The sequence below is a fragment of the Macrobrachium nipponense genome, chromosome 17 (genome assembly GCF_015104395.2).
Source record: "Macrobrachium nipponense isolate FS-2020 chromosome 17, ASM1510439v2, whole genome shotgun sequence".
In the NCBI taxonomy this organism is placed as follows: Eukaryota; Metazoa; Arthropoda; class Malacostraca; order Decapoda; family Palaemonidae; genus Macrobrachium; species Macrobrachium nipponense.
Window position 1 is genome coordinate 41,018,294 of NC_087210.1, and position 24,513 is coordinate 41,042,806.

General features: G+C 48.2%; 1 protein-coding gene across 5 annotated transcripts in view; it reads right to left on the reverse strand.

Moving 5' to 3' along the window:
• The window catches only part of LOC135196196 (lysophosphatidylserine lipase ABHD12-like), a 400,246-nt gene that overhangs the window by 349,705 nt on the left and 26,028 nt on the right, over positions 1 to 24,513 (reverse strand). The window contains exon 1 of one of the 5 annotated variants that reach the window (XM_064222799.1): positions 1,503 to 1,525. The exons of the other annotated variants lie outside the window; for them this stretch is intronic. The gene's annotated coding sequence lies outside the window, so the exon portion shown is untranslated. Of the gene's footprint in view, positions 1 to 1,502; positions 1,526 to 24,513 lie in introns of those variants that run through there. 5 annotated transcript variants of the gene reach the window in all.

The window sequence follows — 24,513 nt, forward strand, 5'->3', positions numbered from 1 at the left end:
GGGGCGTGGCCCATCCTCACGGCGCGTCATGGTGCCTAGACCAGCCAAGGCTAGTCCTGGTGACCAGGGGGACCTCTTCCTCGCCTCAACCCGTGTACAGTCTGGTGGGACTGTCGCGTCAACCCTGGGAACCAGCGGATCGCCACGAGAGCGATCGCTGGCCTGGGTCCTGGCGGTGAGTTGGCTCGGCTGCCTGGACCCTAGTACACTAGGTACCTCTCGCAAACGAGTGGCCGAGATGGTACCTGGCGCCGAGGCAGAACCTCTAGCGCCAGGTGAGGAGGTGCTGGTGTTAGCCGGTACCCCTCCGGTCCCCGTCATCTTTTCCTAGCGGAAGGAGAGACAGGCCCCGTTCGAAAGAACAGGAGGACCAGCGGAAGCCCCAACTGTCCCACCGGAGTGGGACAGACCCTTAAGAGGTCTCTGAGTGAGACTTCTTAGGGGGGGAGGAGGCAACCTTCTTCTTCGTCGGCTGTGGGGCCTTGGAAGTCGAAGGGGAAGAGGCGGCTGCAGACGATGACAAAGAAGACGACAACACCTTCCTCTTCTTCTTCGTCAGCTTCCTCAGGACCACCATCAGGTCCTCCATCCAGGACGGAGCGGGAGCAGCTGCCGAAGCAACAGGGTCCAGCTGCACCTGTCCGGAGGGACCTGCAGTGGGGGCAGCAACACCACGGGCTGGAGCGCCGATTGCAGGAACTGGTACAGGAGCGGCAGCAATGGGAACTGGTAGCAGTGCAGGAGCCAGCGTCATCACCGGTACTGGGGGCAGGTCAAGCGGAGAGCTCTTGGGACACCAAAAGTCAGGGGCTGGGGCGAGAGCAGTGAAACCAGGCGCTGGGGTGACCTCCCTCTCCTTGGCAAACCCGGCTGCGTAGCCTGGACTGTAACCGTCGCCATGTGCGGAGTATACACCAGGTGGGGAGGAGCAGCGTAACCCGGCGTCGACACTGTTGTTGTGGTCAACGTCTCTGGTCCATGGGTGACCGGCCTGGATCCACACGCCAGAGGACACAGCAGCCCCTGAATGCTCGGTGTCCCCTGGAGCCCAAGCGAGTACCAGACCTGTCCAAGATCGTCACCCGCGGCATGCACACCTGAAGAAGGAAAGGTCGGGTTAATGGGGGGGGGGGGGGGGGGGGTGGGGGGGGGGGGGGGGGGGTGTTCCTGATTGCCCAGGGGGGGAAATCTCCCACCCTGAGCGAACAGAAGACCCCGAGTACAGCTGGATACCATGGTGCCGCGCGCCCTCCTCCATGCTCGACTGGTCAAGTGAGGAGAAGGACTATGACACACCCCTTCGAAGGGGAAGGAACCATACGTGGGAGCTGAGACGGAGGAAGGAAAGAGGAAGACGTGTCCGTAACCAAAGGAGTCGCTGGAGAGCCCTCCAACGACTCCTTGGCCGGCTTCCTCCCCTCGTATCGCTCCCCCTCTCCCCCGACCACTATAAACATAAATATGATATTGTTATGATACAATAAAGTTTTATGCATACTTACCTGGCAGGTATATATATATAGCTTATCCTCTTGACGCACTGGCAGAATTTCAAAACTCGTGGCAACCGCTAGTACACTGGTAGTTCAGGTGATCGCCCCCCTGTTCCCGTGGTGCTGGTGCTCGGAACCATTCCCGTTTTCCTCAGATTTTCTCTGAACCCTGTCTCCTGAGGGGAGGAGGGTGGGAATTTAATTATATATACTTGCCAGGTAAGTATGCATAAAAATGATATTGTTATAATACAATAAAGTTTCATACATACTTACCTGGCAGATATATACATAGCTAAGACTCCCTCGTCCCCGACAGAAATTCAAATTTCGCGCCACTCGCTACAGGTAGGTCAGGTGATCTACCGGCCTGCCCTGGGTGGCAGGACTAGGAACCATTCCCGTTTTCTATCATATTTTCTCTCTTCCACCTGTCTCCTGCGGGGAGGCTGGGTGGGCCATTATCGTTTATTACCGCCAGGTTAAGTATGTATGAAACTTTATTGTATTATAACAATATCATTTTCATACAATGAACTTACCTGTCAGATATATACATAGCTGATTGGCACCCTTTGGTGGAGGGTAAGAGACAGCTACTTATGGAATAGACAGGTAAACAACATATGTTGTAGGTATAAAAGAAAAACCTTGGTTCCTACCTGATAGGTGGTAGACTTCGTGGCTGTTGCCCGGTAGTCTGCATCACCTCAAGACTTTAGCGAGATATGTGATCTATGGCTAAGAGTTCTTGTGGGTCTGTCGATGGGTATATGAACCGCTTACTCGGCAGAGCCTGAAAGGACTTTGTCAATGGGTACTGGACCACTTCTATGACAACACACCTTATGAAGGAGCACACAACCAATCCCGACCACCTGATCCTAACCACCATGTTAGTATAAAGAATTGTTCTGAGTTATCCCCGAACTCATTACAAACAACCATAACTCGAAAAGCTAATACGCATTCATACAAAAATTCCAAAAAAAAAAATTTTAATACTCCTCCAAAAGATATCACAAGAGTTCCTTACTGAACAACAGTGACTGGCCGCCTGTGCAGCACCGAGCCCTCTTTGTCAGCAGAAATCTAGAACATATCTAGTAGAAGGTATGTACAAAGTTAAGGATTGGTGTTTGCTCCCGTACCTAACCAGTATCGTATCCGCCGATACGAAAGGCCCCAGAGAAAAACATTTCTCGTAGGTCACGCGAACGTCTTTAAGATAGTGAGATGCAAATACCGAGTTGCACCTCCAATATGTCGTATCAAGGATTTTCTTTAGCGACATATTCTTCTGAAAAGAGAGAGACGTCGCCACTGCTCTAACTTCATGAGCTTTTACTCTTAAGAGTGGAAAAGAGTCGTCAGGACAGAACTTGTGAGCATCTGTAATGACGCTCCTTATGAAGAAAGCTAATGCATTCTTTGACATGATTCTTGTGGGTCCTTAATCGAACACCAAAGACCTTGCCTCGAGCCTCCCATTTGTTTCTTCCTTTGTAAGTAGAACTTCAAGGCTCTTACAGGGCAAAGAGACCTTTCTGTTTCTCTACCCACGAGACTCGATAAGCCTTTAATCTCGAATCTCTTGGGCCAGGGATTCGAGGGGTTTTCGTTTTTCGCTAGAAAAAGTGTTCTAAACGAGCAGAAGGCCGAGTCTCTGTTGAAGCCGACTTCATCTTCAAGGGCGTGAAGTTCACAAATTCTTCTGGCTGTCGCCAAAGATAAGAGAAACAAGCATTTCCTCGTTAAATCCCTAAACGAAGCTAAATGAGGAGGCTCGAATCTTTCAGACGAAAGGAACTTGAGAACTACATCCAGGTTCCAGCTGGGAGGAGTTAGTCCTTAGACTTTGTTGTTTCAAACGATCTAATAAGGTCGTGCAGATCTTTATTATCAGCAAGCTCTAGGTCTCTATTTCTGAAGACTGCCGAAAGCATGCTCCTGTATCCTTTTATAGTAGATACAGACAAGTGAGAGTCCTCTCTCAGGAACAAAAGGAAATCAGCGATTTCGGTTATAGAGTACTGGAGGAGGACAACTTCTTAGACTTACACCACCTTCTAAAAATCTCCCACTTAGACTGATAGACTCGTCTAGTGGAAGCTCTGCGGCTCTAGCGATAGCGCTTGCAGCTTTGCGAGGAAAACCCCCAAATCGCTCTGACAAGTCTTTTGATAGTCGAAAGGCAGTCAGAGCGGAGTGAGGGGCCGGGGAGGTTTTGATGAAACCTCTCAAAAACGTGTGGCTGTCTGAGAAGATCCATCCTTCTTGGAAGGGATCTGGGGAAGTCTACTGTCCACTCCAGCACCTCTGTAAACAAATCCTGTGCTGGCCAAAAAAGGGGCTATCCAGGGTCATTCTTGTTCCGTTGGACACTACAAACTTTCTCTCAAACACTTGCCCCAGGATTTGAAAGGGGGAAAAGTGTACATGTCTACATGAGACCAGTCTAGCAGGAAGGCATCGACCACGAGAGCTCTTGGGTCTTCCACCACTGAGCAAAAGACTTCCAGCCTTTTGGTAAGGAATGTGGCGAACAGGTCTACATGAGGAGTGCCCCAAAGATCCCAAAGACTCTGACACAACCTCTGAATGAAGGGTCCACTCTGTGTGAAAGACCTGGCTTCTCCTGCTCAGTCTGTCTGCCCTGACGTTTTCTCGTACCTGAACAAATCTTGTTCAGGAGGGAGATGTTCCTCTGGGAGGTCCATAGCAGCAGATCTCTTGCTATTTCGTATAGGAACAAGGAGTGTGTTCCTCCTTGTTTCCGAATGTAGGAAGGCGGTAGTGTTGTCCACATTCACTTCGACCACACTGTTTTGTCACAAAAGGTTCGAAGAACTTTAGAGCCAAGTGTACTGCCAGAAGTTCTTTGCAATTTATGTGCCAGGACACCTGTGCTGGCTTCCAGGTGCCTGACACTTCTCTCGGTCCTAGTGTTGCTCCCCAACCCTTCTCCGATGCGTCTGAATATAACACTCGCTTGGGTTCGGAACTTCCAGAGAAATTTCCCTTGTTCTCTTTTAGAGGGGACAACCACCATTGCAGGTGTGGTTTCATTTACATTGGAAGGAGAAAACTGTCGGAGAGAAGTCCCGGCTTCCAATTCCATGATCTCCTTAGGAAAAACTGAAGAGGACGAAGATGAAGTCCTTCCTAGAGGAAAGAACTGTTCGAGCGAGGAAAGGGTCCTAGAAGGCTTAAACCATTCCCTCGCCGAAGTTCGTTCTTTCCCTAGAAGAGAGAGACTTTTTCCAAGCCTCTCACGATTCTCTCTTGCGAAGGAAATACTCGAAAACCCCAACCAAGAATCCATCTGAATCCCCAGATAGACTAAGTTCTGTCTGGGGATCACTGTGACTTCTCGAGGTTCACGAGTAGTCCCAACGACTTTATCAGGTCTAGGGTCAAAGAAAGGTCCTCCAAACACTGTCTCTCTGTTCTGGCCCTGATGAGCCAATCGTCCAGATATAGAGAGATATTGACGCCTTTGAGGTGAAGAAACCTCGCCACATTCTTCATCAGGTTTGTGAAGACCTGAGGAGCTGTGGACAGGCCGAAACACAAGGCCCTGAACTGAAAGATCCTTCCCCCCGTCATGAAACGGAGGTACTTCTTCGAAGAAGGGTGAATCGGGACATGAAAATAAGCGTCCTGGAGATCCAGCGACACCATCCAATCTCCTTGTCGTAAAGCCGCAAGGACTGAGGCCGAAGTCTCCATAGAGAACTTCTCCTTTAGAACAAACTTGTTCAGACCGCTGACGTCTAATACCGGTCTCCAGCCCCCCGAGGCTTTCGCAACCAGAAAAAGACGATTGTAAAACCCCGGAGAGTTTTGCTTCAGTACTAATTCTATAGCTCATTTGTCCCACATTTGATCCACCATCAGACGAAGAGTATACCCTCAGTACAGGGTCCTGTATCTGGCTGACAGTTCCCGCGGAATAGTCCGTTAGGGGAGGACTGTCCTGGAAGGGGATAAGATATCCTTCCTGATTATAGACATCGAAGAGCGTCCGAGTTTATGAATGTCCAGGCGTCTGCAAATTCGAGAAGCCTGGACACCCACTGGTGTTTGGAGGTTGGTTGTCTCACTTCCCTTCTTAAAGGGACGGGAAGTAGTTCTACCTCTCTCTCAGGACCTCTCCTTTTTGAGGGAGCTCTGGAGGGAGGGCCTCCTCGAAAGGGCTGAACAATAGAAGTAGGTCCTTTCTTGTCAACCGCAACAAGGGGTCTCTTCTTCCTTGCAGTCTGAAGGAGAAGATCTTGTGTCGCCTTCTCAGTCAGTGAGCGAGAAATGTCCTTCACTAACTGAGAAGGAAACTAGAAGTCTGACATGGGAGCGAAAACCAGGGCTGCTCTCTGTGAGTGTGAAACCGCCTTGGTTAAGAAGGCACTAAAAATACTCCTCTTCTTAAGGAGTACCGCTCCAAAGAGGGAGGAGACTTCTCCCGATCCGTCTTGTACTGCCTTGTCAATACATGACAGTACGTATACTAAGAATGACTTCGGGGTCTAGACCTTCCGAGTCATGAGCCTTCTTAGACATCACCCCAAGGGACCAGTCTAGGAAATTAAAGACTTCAAATATGGAAGAGTCCCTTGAGGAGATGTATCAGTCTCAGAAATCGCCCCCAAGTCACATGAGCTCAGTTCCAAAGCGTGTCTACGCGATGAATCACCAAGGTTGAAAAGTCCGCTTCAGCCCGATGCTGAGAGAGAAAGGCCCATGTTCTCCCCAGTTCGGTACCACACACCTCTTTTTCCAGAAAGTATGGCTGGAGGCATACAGAAGGTGGTTCTGACCAGTTCCTTCTTTGACAACATCCACTTGTCAAGCGACTGTAGAGCTCTTTTCATAGAGATAGTCGGTCTCATCTTCAAAACCGACGAAGACTTAGGTACGATCGCACTCGAAAAAAGTGATCGAGGCGAAGGAGGAGCAGCAGGAGTCAACGAATCTCCATACTCTTGCAAAACGAAGGTCTGTCAAACTCTATAGTTAGAGAAGCCTTCTCTACCGTTAGTCTCGTCTTCCGAATCTACGTCCACACCGTGCGGAAAATCGGCTTGAAGCTACGAGAGGATCTTCACCAAGTTCTCTCTCTACTGGCGACAACTCCTACTAGGGGAGAGGGACTCATCGAGTGAACAGATTCTCTCTGAAGTCTACTAGAGGTCTCGCGTCTGCTTGACTTCTCACGCCTGGCAAGCTGTTCGCACTTGGCTGGCGCTTCGCGCTTGGCTGGAGCTTGTTGCTTGGCTGACGCCTCGCGCTTGTCTGGCGCCTCGCGCTGGCTGGTGCTTGACTCCTCGCGCCTGGCTGGCGCCTCGCGCTTGGCTGACTCCTCGCGCCTGGCTGGCGCCTCGCGCCTTGGCTGACTCCTCGCGCCTGGCTGGCGCATCGCGCCTGAGAGTATCCGTTGTCTAGAGTAACTGCGCTCGGATAGCTCCTGACGCCTGTTAGAAATCTTCGCGCCTGGAAGACGTCTCGCGCTTGTAAGGCTCTTCATGCTTGGAGGACGCTTCACGTCTGGCAGGCGAAAGAAGACGAGACTTCTTAATAGGAAGTCTAGCGTCCTTCTTGCGAGGGGGATCCCTCGAAAGAACTCCGACTAAAGAGGCTAACTGTTCTTGCACAGTAACAATATCCTCTTGGAAGCCACACCAGCGTCCTCTTCACAAATAGAAGAAGCAGGAGACCTCGAAGGTGAGCGATCCTCAACTACCGATCGAGGAGGCGTCGAGACCATCTTAGCCTTCTTGATAGAAGAGGGGGCTTCCTCCAAGAAGCGCTCTGGGCTCGAGTCAAACGCGGGTTCTTTCCAGTGCCTTTTCAGTGGTCTAGATAGATCAGAGTCCTTCCACCCTCGTTTAGGTGAAGGAGAACCGGACGACGAGAAACAATCTCGTAGGACGCTTCTATTAAAGTGGTCCTGAGCAGTCTGTAGCGAAAACAGAGCCTGCTGAAGGGACGCCTGACCGTTGGGGATTCCCCACAACCTCCGTACGGCTTTCGACTTTCCTTCTCCTCTGGGTATGTGAGTTTAAGAGGGTCTAGGCCTGGGAGCATCGCAGGGACGGTCAGACGCCCCCTCCACAACACTGGAACACTCACTTCACTAAGCAAATCACTATCACTTCCCTTTCCTTGCATGGTCGCCATTTTTGTCTTCATCTTACGAAGAGTAGCCTTCAGATTGGCGATTTCAGAAGCCGAATCCGAATGCAAAGCCTGTGAGGGTTCAGATACAGAGGAGAAGAATCAAAATCATTAATTACAGGAGAGTTAGACTCAGAAAAAGGCTCAATAGGCCTTGTACTCACACCCTTCTGTGCAGCCCGTCTAATTCTATCCCTCTCTAACTTCTTCAAGTAAGAAGTTAGAGTCTTCCATTCATTAGCATTCAACCTTTCACACTCATTACAGGTATTAGCTAAAGAACAGTCAAACCCCCTACACTTACGACATACAGTGTGAGGATCAACCGAAGCCTTCGGTATCCTCACCTTGCAGCCTACATTCACACACACTCTCACACTAACACTTGAATCAGACATTCTAGCAGAAAAATCAAAAGCAAGTCCAAATCCAGTCCACGGTAGCGAATGCCAAAACAACGATCCAGTACGTCACCAAGAAATCCAATAAAGTTGATCAAAAAGTCTTGAAAAGCGAATTCCAGTCAGGAGGTAGTAACAACAATGTTGATACCACCGGCGAAGAGAAAATATGATAGAAAAACGGGAATGGTTCCTAGTCCTGCCACCCAGGGCAGGCCGGTAGATCACCTGACCTACCTGTAGCGAGTGGCGCGAAATTTGAATTTCTGTCGGGGACGACGGAGTCTTAGCTATGTATATATCTGACAGGTAAGTTCATTGTATGAAACTTTATTGTATCATAACAAAGGGATTTTGACGTAAGGAAAAATCTATTTCTGGGCGATTGGTTCGTGTCGCCCAGCGAAATATCCCTTTAATCCATTATTTCTAAGGTAAATGAACTAACAAATACCAGAGAATAAATAAAATAAAGAAAAAGGTCAGTATAACTGACTCGCTCACCCTCCAAGAGGGCGTCGGTATGAACACTAGGGCGAGTGAGACCACTACCACGAACCTCTTACCAATAGAAATCTCCTACGACAAAACCCCCACAAGAGGGGAGCCGACCCACAGAATGGGCAGCAACTACTACTACTCCACCCCACGCTGCCGACTGCTGCGCCTCTGGTGGCCATCCTGAAGTTAGCAGACAATCTTGAGCGCAGGGATGGGTAGGGTGGGATTTCACTGGGCGACATGAACCAATCGCCCAGAAATAGATTTTTCCTTACGTCAAAATCCCTTTTCTGGGCTCAGTTCGCGTCGCTGCGCGAAATCGTACCAGAGAATTAGCACAAGATTGTAAATGAAAATAAACAAGGTCTCAATAAAACTTAAAATAAAAAAGATTATTATAATTGCAAGAAAATATATATATACACAATTGTTTATACAATTTAGAAAATAATACTTAAGATTAGCTTAAAGTTAACATATATGTACAGGGCTTACATGGAATATATGTTGAACTTAACATCTGTGTATACTTATTACATACCATAGTAAATAAAGCAATTATAATAAATAAAATGATTCTGAACAAACTTAGAATACAATATAGTAAATAAATTTATATATGTTATATGGTAAATAAATTTATAGATCTTAATAGACAAAACCCATAACCATTGTAAATGGAGATGTGTCACCCTAGCATAAAAATAAGGGGACCACATCATAGAGATCATTATATACAATCAATTGTGGGTGACCCTAGCAAAAAAATAAGGGACACCCACTGTACCATCACAAGAGCAGCTAAGACTCAAGGTAGACATAGATGAACATGGTAGGTATAGACAAACTGTTGACTGAGATAGGTAGAAAGGAGATCTGGATCTTCAACTTAAGATTAAGCAGAGTCGGGGGAAACTATGTTACCCGCCGCAACTGCTGAAAATTTCAGAGATTCCAAGGACTTTAAGTAATGACGCTTAAATACTGTCGGCGATTTCCATCCAGTATACTTTTTCAAATCATCAAAATTCATGTGTTGGAAATAGTTAATTGAGGTGGCAACTGCCCTGACATCATGAGCTTTAGGGAAGGAATCAGGGTTGGCTTGTTTAATAAAGTACAGGATCTGTTGCCTGATACCTTTAATTGATAAAGTACCACCTTTTTCTCTCCTAAAGAGAGGACCCGAAGAGGATGAGGATGTCCTGGACAGAAAGGCTCGTAAGGATCCTCATTCTTTGCTAAAAAGCTACGATCCGGGGAAAGTAGAACTTCCCCTGAGGGAAGAAATTCTATACGATTCGGATCTCTGGATAACGCCGACAGTTCGGAAATTCTAGCTCCTGAAGCCAAGCTTAATAAAAAAAGGATTTTGACGTAGGAAAAATCTATTTCTGGGTGATTGGCTCGTGTCGCCCTATGAAAGGATCCTTAATATCATTCTTTCTAGGCAAAATTAATCTAAAATTACCAGAGAAAAACAAAATTAAGAAAATGTCAGTAAAACTGACTCGCTCACTCTATAAAAGAAGTGTCGGTATGAGAATAGGGGCGAGTGGGATCACTACCACGAGACATTCACCATTTAGACCTTCCAATCAAAATCCCCACTAGAGAGAGCTGATACTAACGGGTGATGCGGCCGCTACTACTACTACTAGGGATGCCACGGACAGCAGCGCCCCTAGCGGTCATCCTTAATCTATGAACATCTTGTCCTGCAGGGAGGGCAAACAAATACAGGGTGGGTTTCATAGGGCGAGACACGAGCCAATCACCCAGAAATAGATTTTTCCTACGTCAAAATCCTTTTTCTGGGCTCAGCTCGTGTCGGCCTATGAAAGAGTACCAGAGAAACAGACAAGATGGGAAAAAGGACAATGAAAATCAGTTGTAAAAAAGAGGGATATAATATAAGTGAATCAGGTATATTACAGAATATAAACTAAGTACTTAAAGCTAACTTATTCTAAACAATGACATAAAAAGAAAGCCAATAATATAAAGTACTTAAAATTAACTTATATTAAACATAGTAATATACAATAATGCAATGCAATTTAACAAAACAGATTCACTTAAATAAGGTATTTACATAATATACAAACACATTGTGTCCTACCCTAGCATAAAAATAGGGTAGGTACACTGAAGTACATTATAAGTACATAGTGTGGATGTCCCTAGCAAAAAAATATGGGACAATCCACCAATATGATCTCAGCGGCTAAGGCTAGAGTATCCGAGTAGCATGGCGACAGGGTGAGCATGTTGGACGAGGTAGGTAGAAAGGAGACCTGGATCTATACTATGACTACTATACAGTATCAGGAGAAACAATGTTTCCCGCTGCTACTGCAGAAAATTTTAAAGATTCCAAGGACTTTAGATAGTGACGTTTAAAGACTGTCGGAGATTTCCATCCAGTATAATTTTTAAGATCCTCGAAGTTCATATGTTGAAAGTAGTTAATTGAGGTGGCTACTCCCCTGATGTCATGTGCTTTTGGAAATGAATCAGGATTGGCTTGTTTAATGAAGTAAAGGATCTGTTGTCTAATTCCTTTTACTGATAAAAGTACCACCTTTTTCTCTCATGAAGAGAGAACCTGAGGATCTTGAGGATGTTCGAGATAGAAAGGCTCTTAAAGTTGATACTGGGCAGAGAGAAGGATCTTGCGGAAGTGGGATGACTTTCCAAGGAGCCCACCTTGCAAGAGGATCCTCATTTTTAGCCAAAAAACTACGATCCGGAGCAAGCAGAACTTCTCCTGAGGGGAGGAATTCCACATGACCCGCATCTCTGGATAGAGCTGACAGTTCTGAAATTCTAGCTCCTGAAGCTAGGCTTAATAAGAATAACGTCTTTCTAAGAAGCATTATGAATGTACAAGACGAGTTGTCAGTATCTGATGCTAGTTTGAGGACATCATTTAAGAACATGAGACTGCAGTAGGCCTTTGAGAAGGTCTAAGTCTAGCACAGGCTTTAGGGATAGACGTAAAGTAAGATTCAGTCAGATCTATCTGGAAACCCAACTGGAAGATCTTCTTCAAAGCCGATTTATGAGTAGTAATAGTGCTAGCTGCTAAACCTTTTTCAAACAAAGATCTGAAAAAGGATATAGCTAAGTTAACTGTCATGGTTGTAGTGTTTGATTCTTCAGGAAGGATGCTAATTTTTTAACAGCTGAATCATATTGTCTAATAGTTGACTCTCTCTTATCTGATTCTAGGAAGAGGATGTTTTGTGGATCAATGTAGCATCTTTGTTAGCCGCAAACTTCATGAAGTCCATAAAGTTAGGGTCTGAAGAATTCCTGAGGAAGCGAACACAGTCCTCATTTGTACTGATTGTGACAGCTTGGGATTGGGAATCCGTTGAGGTCGGAGACCCAATTCCAGAAGCAGAGGATACCAGTTGCTCTTGGGCCAGTTTGGAGCAATCAGGGCTACTAGTCCTTGAAAGTCCTCAGCTTGCTCAAGACTTTCAAGAAGAAGATTCACTGGAGGAAAGACATAAATTTTTCTCCACTGATTCCAATCTAACGACAGGGCATCCGTGGCATAAGCCAGAGGGTCCAGGTTGGGGCCACATAGCAAGGGAGCTTGTGGTTGCTTGTGAAGCGAAGAGATCTACTTGGAGACCTGGGGACTCTCCGGCATATCCACTGGAATGACCTGTCGTCCAGGGACCATTCTGATTCCAGAGGGACCGACCGGGACAAAGCGTCTGCTATCACATTTCTTACCCCGCCAGGTGGAGTGGCGGACAGATGCCATTTGTGTGTCTGCTAGTGCAAAGATGGCTATCATGACATGGTTCACGTGTTTGGATTTGGACCCTCCCCTCCCCTGTTGATGCAATGAACTACCACTGCACTGTCCAAAAACTAGTCTTAGATGAGACTTTTTCGGGGGAAGAAGTCTCTTCAGGGTAAGAAATACTGCCATTGCTTCCAAAACGTTTATGTAGAGCTGGCGGAACTGAAACTGACCAAGTCCCCTGAACTTGTTTGAATTGAGAATATCCCCCCCACCCACCCGGACAGGGAGGCATCCGTGTGAATGGTTAACACTGGAAGGGGATATTGAAGGGGTACTAGTTTGGCCAGGTTCTTCACTTTTGTCCATGGACGGAGTTGATTGCGAAGGATCTGTGGAATTACTGACAACTTGTCTCGAGATTTGGCGTTTGCTCTCGATCGCCAAACTCGGTTTATATCTTTCAGCCTTGCTTTCAGGAGGATGTCTGTCACTGAGGCAACTGAAGAGAACCTAGGATTCTTTCCTGGCTTCTCCTTGATGTTTGTTTGCATTTGAGAAATTGTTTCACAGACTTGGCTATTTCTTTCCGTTTGACCACTGGAATTGACAGATTGTGGGAAGACAAATCCCATTGGATTCCTAGCCACTGAAAACGAGACTCTGGAGTAAGTCTGGATTTCGTTTTGTTTATCTGGAACCCCAGATGTTCCAGAAATTGAAACTACCTTTTTCGTGGCTTTGAGACATTCCTCGACTGTTGTGCCCAGATCAACCAATCGTCGAGGTATGCTGCTACCATTATCCCCTGAGTTCTCAATTGCTGCACCACCACTTCTGCTATTTTCGTGAATACCCCTGGGGGCTACATTCAGACCGAAGGGCATCACTTTGAATGAGAATGTCTGATTTCCTAGTCTGAATCCTAGGAATGGGCGGAAGTGCCTGGCTATAGGGATATGATAGTATGCGTCTGTAAGATCGATGGAGCATGTGACGGCTCCACGAGGAAGTAAGGTCCTTACCTGCGAGATGGTAAGCATTTTGAACTTGTCGCAATGAATGAAAGAGTTTAGCCTTGACAAGTCTAAGATTACCTTCTTTTTGTTGAGCCTTTCTTTGGCCACGCTGAATAAGCGACCTTGAAATTTTAGATGCTTGACTCTCGCAATAGCTCCTTTCTGAAGGAGTTCGCTCGCATAATCTGTCAATTCCTTTGAAGGTTCCTGATAAAATGATTTGATTGGAGGAGGATCTTTGATCCAACTCCAACCCAATCCCTTGGACACTATGCTCTGTGCCCAATTGCTGAACCCCCACCTGTGACGGAAGAGGAACAGCCTCCCTCCTACCTGGGGAGCCTCACTGTTGTTGGGCGGGTTAACCTCCACGCCCTCCTCTGAACTGCCTACCCCTTGTCGCTCTTCCTGTGCCACGCTGGCGAAAGTGGCCTCTCGCTCTGCTACCTCTCGACTGCCTATTAAAGGGAGGATAAGCCTGACCTTCATACATAGGGTTGAAGGCCGGCGAGAGTGCGTAGGAGGTCGAGGGTTGCGACTGAGGAGACAACAGGAGGATGGGTTGGGTCTGTTTTGAGGTTGAAGGTTGTCCCTGTTGGGTAACTGGGACGGCCTGAACGAATTGCTGTTGCTGCTGATGTTTTTGGTAAGGCTGGAACCTTTTACCAGACTTCTTTAGTTTCTTACCAGCAGCGGGGGCGGATTCTTGTTTCCTCTTAGAGGAGATACCCCACCATAGCTCTAAGGCTCTGGTTGAGCCTAGCAGCCTCATGGTGCACCTCATTCACAGCGGACTCTGGGAAGAGGTCCACCCCCCACATGCTGGAAGCCAGGAGTCTATTAGGTTCGTGCCTAATAGTGCATTCCTGCAGAATGTGCTTTCGGCAGTTCCTCCTAGCTTGGAAGAAGTCGAAAGCATCCGTCTGAACTGTTTGAAGCTGAGACTTGGCCAGAATCTTAAATAGAGGTTCTGTGCCATACGATAGAGCAGCCATCTCAGTGATAATTAGAGAATTGAGGGATCTTCCAAACCAAATAGTTCGAGCGTCGACTCTGCCTGGATCAAGGTATCAGGCAGCCTTGGAAGCTTTTCGCCAAACTGGTCCACTGCACAGTCCGGTTTGAGCTTACCAAGCGTGAAGTGGCAGGCAAGTTCTCCCACAATTCTCCGAAGGCTGGAAAAAAAGAGCGGAGAAGTAGAAATCCGCTTCCCTCAGCTGTGGCATGGGCTCATCCTTGAGGACTGCCTGAAGAGTCGCTTCCACTATTTTGGTTAGCGAACGGAAGAGAAGCCTCCTCCTCCGTCGCAAAAATAGTAAAAGGACTTTTGAAAGCCTGGAGCTTAGTGTTGGTACACTCCCAGTCCTCAAGGCAGTGAACCCATTCCCGCTGAGCGTGCTCTATACTATAAAGCACGTTCTCTCTGGAGATTTCTTGTCCTCCCTAGTGAGGGCCGCCACGGTCAGCCTAGCATATCCAATGAAAGGCTGCGTCAATCCCGGAGGATAAAAACTCGAAGTACCTCAATCCTTCGAGTTCCACACTCCGGGACAGAGATCATACCGTCCTTGAATGGAGCGTAAGCGGCCACTCTCCATGGGTTATCCATGGAGAAGGCTGGTAGCGACTCATAAGGAGGTAGCTGGAGAATACCAGCACCTGCTACTGGGGAGACTGGCTGAGGAGCCTGAGCAAGCCAGCTACTCGGTCCACATTCTCTCTAACTCTGTTAGAGAGATCTTGGATGGACTGGCCCGACTGACTCAGAGTGCTCGACAGCTGTGCGAACATCTGTTCGAACTTGGTTCCGAGGGCGGAGACCTGTGAGCCTACCATCTCTCCTACCTGTTGCATCACCACTGCTGAGAAGGCAGTGGGATCAAAGGTGCTCGGTCCCGCTACTCCAACCGGCGTTGCCGGAGTGGATGCGGTGGAGGCCGGCGAGGCAAGGCTTGGCTCAGCAGGAGCGCGAGCCTTCTCCTTAGAAGCCTTGCTTCTAGAGCTCTTGGAGTATGAAGAGCTCGGCTTAGCCTTCACCGCGTCAGCATAGGAAGTCGAAGACTTCTTAGCTGAAGAAGACGACGACGACTTTTTAGAAGTCGTCTTATGGAGGGTCTTCAGTTCTCTCTGTCCCTTCACCTTTGGGGGTACAGAGAGAGCGGGAGAGTGGGCAGGGATCTCAGATCCCGAAAAGCCTTGGAAAGAAGCAGTAGAAGAAGGGACAGGAGAAGATCCAGGAGCGCCCAAGGAAAGACCTTGGGCGCCCGACACACCTACCTCAACCAATAAATCCTCCGCACCTACCGCCATAGGCTCAATATTTAGGTCCAAGGTTGCGACGTCTGGGGACCGTCTCCTGCGTGGCCACGGCCCGAACGACTGCTGCACCTCTTGCTGGATGGAGGCGATGAGAGGGGCTGCAGAGATAGGGTAACAATATCCTGTTGACTTGCCGCCGGGGAAGATCTGAACGGCCAGCTTCTATCCAAGATGTATGGCTGGCCCTTGGCGGCGTTCTTCCCGAAGCCGCCCACCCAAGCCTTCAGGGTTGCTAGGGCGACTTCCCTCACACCGGCAGCCTGAAAGAGAAGGCGAAATGAAGCTTCTAGTGGCAAGGACGGGGTTTAACAAGCTTATGACTAAGTGTTGTTAGTAATACGATAAAGAAGTCTAAAATCGACTTACCCCCCCCCACCAGCTGACTGACAAGGTCGTAACAGATGGCGCAGGCTTCCGGGTGCCAGACGATCATGGCGTTGTGAGTCGTGGCACACGCGGCGTGAGACCTGCACTCATCGTGGGCGCAGGGGTCGTACAGAGTCGCATTGCACCCTAGGACCTGACAGTTGGTAGCCTGTAAGTGGAAAGATACATAAGCATCAGGAGAACACTTACAGCCTAACAATTGCTCCGCTGCATGCCGGAGCGAGAAAGTTAGATTAAACCAGAGCCCCGCCATAATACGTGTGGTAACAAGATGGTTGGAGTTTGTCCAAGGCTACGCCGGAGACAGGAGAAAGAATCCAACCAGGTGTGGTGGTGAGAGATGAAACCACGACGGAAAACTACGGAGATGGTATACACACAGTTATATAATACTAAAATTCATCGTAAAATTAGGGTATATCCTTAAATATAACAAAATAAATATCAGACTTTTCCCCCGTCTACTAGAAGAGTGCCCGGGTAAGAAGCAAGCTCTCCTCCGGTAGCGGGAAAAAAGGGAAGGATATAGTAGGCAAGCAATAGACCACTAGTAGTGACCACCCGCGCCCGCTGGCGGAGCCAGACGAACTATAACCAAAGGTGCCCCGGCTGCGGCGGAAGGCTCCGTTCGTTATAGTAGGGGAAAGGTGGGACTGAGCAATGGGGGGGGGGTTCCCCGGCGTAACGCGGCGGGAGAGAGAGAGGGGGGGGGTGGCCTACTCCTCCCCGTCCCAACAACTACCCCGCGCTCGGTGACCCGGTACCCGAAACAAGTGGTCGCCCTATACCCAGCTGGGAAGAACCCCTGGCCTCCTCAGAGAAGGAGGGAGGAAGGCTACTGAGGTTGTCATGGCAACCAAGGGGTCCCCCAGACCCCTCCCTATACCTGGTAGGGAGGGAAGGGTAAGGTGCGATGGAACACGTGACTGCAAGTGGCCTAAGCCGCGATAGCAACACAACCGTGGGAGGGCCACGTGAACCAGGCTGTACCAATACATGGGACATGCACCTAGGCTAGCCTAACACCCTAAATAGAACTAAAATTACATCGTAAAAGGTGGAAAAGACACTTTAGTAAAAGAAAAAGAAGCCAGGAGGAGGCAAACTGTTCCGAGGAACAGAAGACTACTCGGAGCCAGCGATAGCCGATGAAGAGCAAGAGCCGGGATGCTGGGCCAGAAACACAGAATAGTCCTAAATACCAAACTAAGAGAATTGGTAAACGGGCTAACCTAGCTAAAAAGGCGATGTAAAAAACGATGAACGTGATATAGTAAGCCCATAAGTACAAGAAGTCCCAGTATGGAAGACCGGGAATTCTTAACATGAGGCAGCATGGCGCCGCCACGAGTCGACCGGGAAACCGTATATGACCTATTAGAAGGAAAATACTGGTCCCTGGAAGACTAAAATACGGTAAAATACTATTATGAGGCACTTAACTTAGCCGATGCGATGGCAGCACGTTCCATGGTAGATAAGGAGGTAAATCCAAAGATAAACAGCACAAGTGAAAAAATGCGTACAACGCATACTGCTAATAATTAAGGATGACCGCTAGGGGCGCTGCTGTCCGTGGCGTCCCTAGTAGTAGTAGTAGCGGCCGCATCACCCGTTAGTATCAGCTCTCTCTAATGGGGATTTTGATTGGAAGGTCTAAATGGTGAATGTCTCGTGGTAGTGATCCCACTCGCCCCTATTCTCATACCGACACTTCTTTTATAGAGTGAGCGAGTCAGTTTTACTGACATTTTCTTATTTTCTTTTTCTCTGGTTATTTTAGATTAATTTTGCCTAGAAAGAATGATATTAAGGATCCTTTCATAGGCCGACACGAGCTGAGCCCAGAAATAGAGTTTTTCTTAAGAGCATTATAAATGAACATGTCGTATTGTCTGTTTCTGAAGCCAGCTTTAGAACATCATTCAAGAACCACGACACTGACGTAGGCCTTACTGAAGGTCTAAGTCTAGCACAAGCCTTGGGAATAGACGAGAAGTACGAATCTGTCAAGTCTATGTTGAAACCGAGTTGAAAAATCTTCTTCAAGGCTGACTTGTTTGTCGTAATAGTGCTAGCTGCTAAGCCTTTTTCGAATAAAGATCTGAAAAAGGATATAGCTGAATTGATTGTCATGATTCTAATGTCTGATTCTCTCAGGAAGATTGCCAACTTTTTGACTGCAGCATCATACTGTCTCAAAGTTGAATCTCTTTTATCAGATTCCAAGAAAAGAATATTTCGTGGATCGATATCTGCATCTCTTTAGCCGCACAAAATTCATGATGTCCATAAAGTTAGGGTTTTGAGAATTCCTGAGGAAGCGACCACAGTCTTCGTTGTACTGACTAGGAGAGCCTGGGATTGGGAATCCGAAGAGGACGAAGACCCAGTTCCAGAATCAGAGGGTACCAGTTGCTCTTCGGCCAGTCTGGGGCTACTAGAGCTACTTGACCCTTGAACGTCCTGAGTTTGTTCAGTACCTTCAGGAGAAGATTCACTGGAGGAAAGACATAAATCTTCTCCCAGTTGTTCCAATCTATGGACAGGGCGTCCGTGGCATAGGCCAGAGGGTCCAGGTTGGGGCCACATAACATGGAAGTTTGTGGTTCGCTTGAGATGCGAATAGATCTACTTGCAGACCTGGAACCCTCCGGAGAATCCATTGGAACGAACTGTTGTCCAGTGACCATTCCGACTCCAGAGGAACTGAGCGGGATAGAGCATCTGCTATGACGTTTCTCACTCCAGCTATATGGGTGGAGGAGAGGTGCCAACTGAACTTGTCCGCCAGGGAGAAGATGGCTACCATGACATGATTCAGATGTCTTGACTTGGAGCCTCCCCTGTTTACGCAATGGACTACCACTGCGCTGTCCAGAACTAACTTTATGTGAGAGTTCTTTGGCGGACGTAACCTCTTCAGAGTCAAGAACACCGCCATCGCTTCAATACGTTTATGTGAAGCTGGCGGAAACTGAGGTGACCAGGTTCCTTGAACCTTCTTGAACTGAAGAATATCCTCCCAGCCGCTTAATGAAGCGTCTGTGTGGATGGTAATCCCCGGAGGAGAAACTGAAGGGGTATGATATGGACAGGTTCTTCAATTTAGCCCAAGGGCGCAGACGATTCCGTAGAATCTGTAGGATTGATGACAACTTGTCCCTGGATCTGACATTTGCTCGTGAGCGCCAGATTCTGGTTAGGTCTTTCAGTTTGGCTTTCATCAAGATGTTTGTCACTGAGGCAAATTGGAGGGAACCCAGGATTCTTTCCTGGCTTCTCCTTGAAGCATATTTGTGCTTTAGAAATTGCTTTACTGACTTCGCTATTTCTTTTCTCTTGGCTGATGGAATCGACAGAGTATGGATGATAGATTCCATTGAATGCCCAGCCACTGAAAGTTGGACTCCGGAGTGAGTCTTGACTTTGTTCTGTTTATCTTGAACCCCAGATACTCTAGGAACTGGATTACTTTCAGATGGCTTTGTGACATTCCTCGACTGTTGGAGCCCAAATCAACCAATCGTCGAGATACGCTACTACCATTATCCCTTGAGACCTCAGTTGTTGGACGACTACTTCCGCCAACTTCGTGAACACCTGGGTGCCACGTTCAGACCGAAGGGAACTACCTTGAAGGAGAATGCTTGATCTCCTATCTTGAAGCCCAGATAAGGGCGAAAGTGTCTTGCAATAGGGATATGATAGTTATGCGTCTGTAAGATCGATAGAGGTGGTGACGGCCACACGGGGAAGTAAGGTCCGCACCTGCGAGATAGTCAGCATTTTGAACTTGTCGCAGCGAACCATGGCCAAGTTTAAGCGGGAAACAAGTCTAAGATTACCCTTCTTTTTGTGAGCCTTTCTTTGGCACGCTGAATAAGCGACCTTGAAACTTTAATCTGTTGACTCTCGCTATGCTCCTTCTGAAGGAGGTCCTCCGCATACTCCGTCATTTCTTTTGATGGAAGTTGAAGGAATGGTCTGGATGGAGGAGGATCCGCAATCCAAACTCCAACCCAGGCCTTTTGACACAATGCTCTGTGCCCAATTGCTGAATCCCCAGCGATGCCGGAAGAGAAAAAGCCAGCCTCCCTCCTACCTTCGAGCTCTCACTGTGCTGGGTTGAGTGACCTCCGCAGCCTCCACGGAAGTGTTTTCCCCTGTTGAGAGACCTTCCTGATCCTCTCTGACGAAAGGATCCCTAGCTCTTCCTCCCCTGCCAAACCGGTCATAGTGTCTGAAAGGCCTGGCCCTCGAACACTTGGTTAAAGGCTGGGGAGACAGCGTAGGAGGTGGAAGGCTTGAGGCTGGGGGGAGATCACATAAATAGGTTGTGACTGAGCCTTGGAAGTAGAGGGTTGGGCTGATTGTACCATAGGTACAGCCGAAACAGCCTGGGTAAAAACGTTGCTGCTTCTTTTGGTAAGGCTGGTAACGTTAAGTTTCTTCTGAGACTTACCTTTTGCAGCTTGGTCTTGGCGTCTCTTAGCTGTGAGACCTCAACGATCTTTAAGGGCTCTGGTTGAGCCTTGTTGCTTCAGCTTGGACCTCCTTGACCATCGACTCAGGAAAGAGGTCTGCCCCCAGATGTTGGAGGAAAGCACTTATTCGGCTCATGACGAATAGTTGCTTCCTGGAGGACATGCTTCCGGCAGTTAATCCTAGCTGTAGCAAACTCAAACATATCAGACTGGACGGTATGCGTCTGGGACTTAGTCAGGAGCTTGAAGAGCGGCTCTGAAGCATAAGAAATAGCCGCTACTTCTGTCATTGCCATGGTATTCATGGACCTGGCAAAGCCTAGACTTGGCCTCAAATTCAGCTTGAATGAGGCTGTCAGGAAGCCTAGGCCAGCTTCTCGCCGAACTGATCCATAGCACAGTGGTTTGAGCTTGCCAGCTGAAAAGGTGTTAGGCAAATCTTCCCACAATTCTCCAAGTGAAGGGAGAGCAAAGGAGATGTGGGGTCTGCTTCCTTAATTGAGGTAACGATTCACCTTTGTGGGCAGCTGGAATGGTGGACCGTGCTATCTTGGTAAGGAAGGGAAGAGGAGTTCCCTCCTCCATCGTAAAAATGGTGAAGGACTCTTAAAGGCTTGTATTCTCGTGTTAGAAAACAATCCATTTCCTCTAAACACCTGAGCCATTCTCTTTGAGCCTGGTCACGAGAGTAGAGGACTGTCTCCTTCGGTACCTTATCTTCTCTAGTCATGGCTGCGTCAGTAAGTCTGGCGTAGCCAATGAACGGCGGTTGGAGGCCCTCCGGGTAGAACTCGAAGTCCTCAATCCTTCGAGTACCACATTCCGAATAGAGATAAGGCCGTCCTGGAAAGGGGCGTTATGACGCCACTCTCCAGGGGTTGTTCATAGAGAACGGAGGCAGAGAGTCATGAGGTGGAAGCTGAAGCAGACCAGCACCGAAAGCTGGAGGAGTAGCAGAGGGGCCTGATTAAGTCCGGCGATTATATTGTCCTGGGACGTAATCCTATCGGACAACCGGGAGAACATCTGCTCCATGCTGCTCCTCAGAGAGCCGACCAAGTCTCCCATGTGTTGCAACAATCCAGCATTGGGATCCAAAGCAAACGGAGCTGCTGCGGAGGTAGAGGGATAACTTGGAACAGGTACCAAGGGGAGAGGAGAGACTGCCGGCTCAGCCGGAGTACGGGGCCTCTCCTTGGAAGACCTGCTCTTAGAGGACTTCGAGCTTGAAGCAGAAGCTCTAGACTTCTCTGCTCCGGGGTTTGCAGCCGGAGACTTACGAGATGTTGACGCCGACGAAGTCTTTTTGGACGACGACGACGTCTTTTTGAGGGTTTTCTGTACCCTCTGGCCCTTCACCTTAGGTTTCACCGAAGCATCGGGTGAAGCATAAAGGAGCTCAGCTCCTGTAAAGCCTTGGAAGGAAGCTGGAGAATTAGCAGGAGAAGAAGATCCAGTGGCGCCCAAGGAAGCCCTTGGGCGTCCAAACGTACCTACCTCGACCAACAGGTCGTCAACACCTACCATCGGTTCTACATTTAAATCCAGTGTCGCGACTTCCGAAGAGATATCGTGGCCTGGTTCCTTTATCGAAGTGGCGATCTGCTGTTGGATCGCCGCCATAGTCGGGGCTGCTTCTGCGGGTCGACGTAAACCAGTCGACTTGCCGCCGTGGGAAACAGCAGGACAGCCATCCTCTTCTCCAGGATGTAGGGCTGTCCCTTGGCGGCGTTCTTCCCGAATCCGCCGACCCAAGCCCTCAGGGTTGCCAGAGCGGTCTCTCTAATGGCAGCAGCCTGGAAGAGAGGGCGTTCATTAGTTTTAAGTTTAAACTTAAAATTAAACCTTAAACTAAGACTAGGCTTAACCTAAAAGTTATCGGGGATGTAATACCCAACATAAAGCTTAAAATAAAAGATTAAAATTAAACTTAAGATCTAAAACAGTCATTGGAATTCATGTACGGAGTTGGAAATACTTACCCCGTCTAAGAACTGACTCACGAGACCGTAACAGATAGTGCAGGTTTCGTGGAACCAGACCTGCAGATTCCCATGCGGAGTCGCGCACGGAGCGTGGGACCTGCAGACTTCATGTCCACAGGGGTCCTGGAGCATGGCGTTGCATCCCGGATGCTCACAGTTGGTGGTCTGTAAGTGAAAGGATACATGAGTACCATAAAAGACATCACTTACAGGCTAATAGAACTCCAATGCATGCCGGAGAGCGAAAAAATTTTGGGCATAACCCCTCCCTTACCGCCTGAATAGGCTATAACCCCGGAGTGATCCGGTGTGACAACGGAGGTAAGGGAGGAACCCGGCTTAAGCTAGCTTAAATTAAACTTATGATAGCTTAAAATAAACTTAAAATACACTTAAGCATAAATAGCACTAAATTCCAGAATGGTTCTGGGTCGCGGAGGTGTTCGTCTCCCAGTATACCGACGAGACGGGATGGTTAGTTAAAAGACCAACTGTACGCCTGAGGTCCGCCCGCGAGCAGGGAACCAGCTCCCTTCCTCGTGATTGACGGAGCTCCGGTAAGATAAAAAAGCACCGACAAACCGGGAAGGAGCGAGAGGGCGAAACAGACTCGAGCAAACATCGGGGCAACGGAGCAACAAAGGAGGGGGAAGGCCAATCCCCCTACCCAGTCACAACAAAGCACCGTGAAGCAGAGAGAACGGTCAAGTCCAGTCCTGTGTCTGTCCAGCCTCCCCTACTCCTCGCGTAGGGAGAGAGGGAGACAGGCCCGGGTGGAGCGAGCGAGGATGGACCTCCCTCCCCCCGGCTCTATGGGAGAGCAGGAGGAGGGCAGGGTGACTGGACGGGCGCCTGGCTGCATTGCGATCACATGGTGACCACGAAGCGGTAACTCGATAAAACACACAAAAAACGTAGCCTAGGTTAATGCAACCAAACTAATCAGCGAGATGCTATCGTAGATGCAACAAAACTGATGAGAGGAAGCAACAAAACTGATGGGGACCATGATATACTGAACCTAGGCTACTCTAACGTGCCAGACGCCGTAGGCTAACCTAAAATACACAAAATCACTAAAAATTAAATTAAAATGAAAGTAGGAAAATAAAATAAAAACAGTAGGAGAAAAATCCAGGAGTGTACGACTAACCCGAGAGAAAGTCTACCACTCAAAGCTAGCCGGGGCTGATACTAAGAGCTGTGGCTAGGGTCTGGATAGAAACTAAATGCCTACGCAAGGTAAAAGACATGTATTCATGACATAAACCAAGTAGGCTGGACCCCTAACATAATGTAAATAACTAGTAATAGAGCGTAAAGTAAAAGGGAAGGTTCTAGGTATGGAAGACCAAGAACGAACCCGCCACGAGCAGAACAATGCCGCCATGCTTCCGGCCGCGAGCCAGTATTTATACCATAAAAAACGGCAAATACTGACTCAAAGCTGGAAAAAAACTAAGTAGGAACCTTACGGAATACTAACTTAGCTGATGCGATGGCTGAACGCTCCATAATTAGATAAAATCCTCACAAAGGGGCACGAAAAACACAAAGACAAAAAAGTACGTCTGGTAAGGCACGTGCTAACGTAAAGGATGACCACCAGAGGCGCAGCAGTCGGTAGCGTGGGGTGGAGTAGTAGTAGTTGCTGCCCATTCTGTGGGGTCGGCTCCCCTCTTGTGGGGGTTTTGTCGTAGGAGATTTCTATTGGTAAGAGGTTGCGTGGTAGTGGTCTCACTCGCCCTAGTGTTCAAACCGACGCCCTCTTGGAGGGTGGAGCGAGTCAGTTATACTGACCTTTTCTTTATTTTATTTATTCTCTGGTATTTGTTAGTTCATTTACCTAAGAAATAATGGATAAAGGGATATTTCGCGCAGCGACACAAACTGAGCCCAGAAATATCATTTTTATGCATGACACTTACCTGGCAGGTATATATATAGCTGATTGACACATTTGGAGGTGGGTCATAGACAGCAA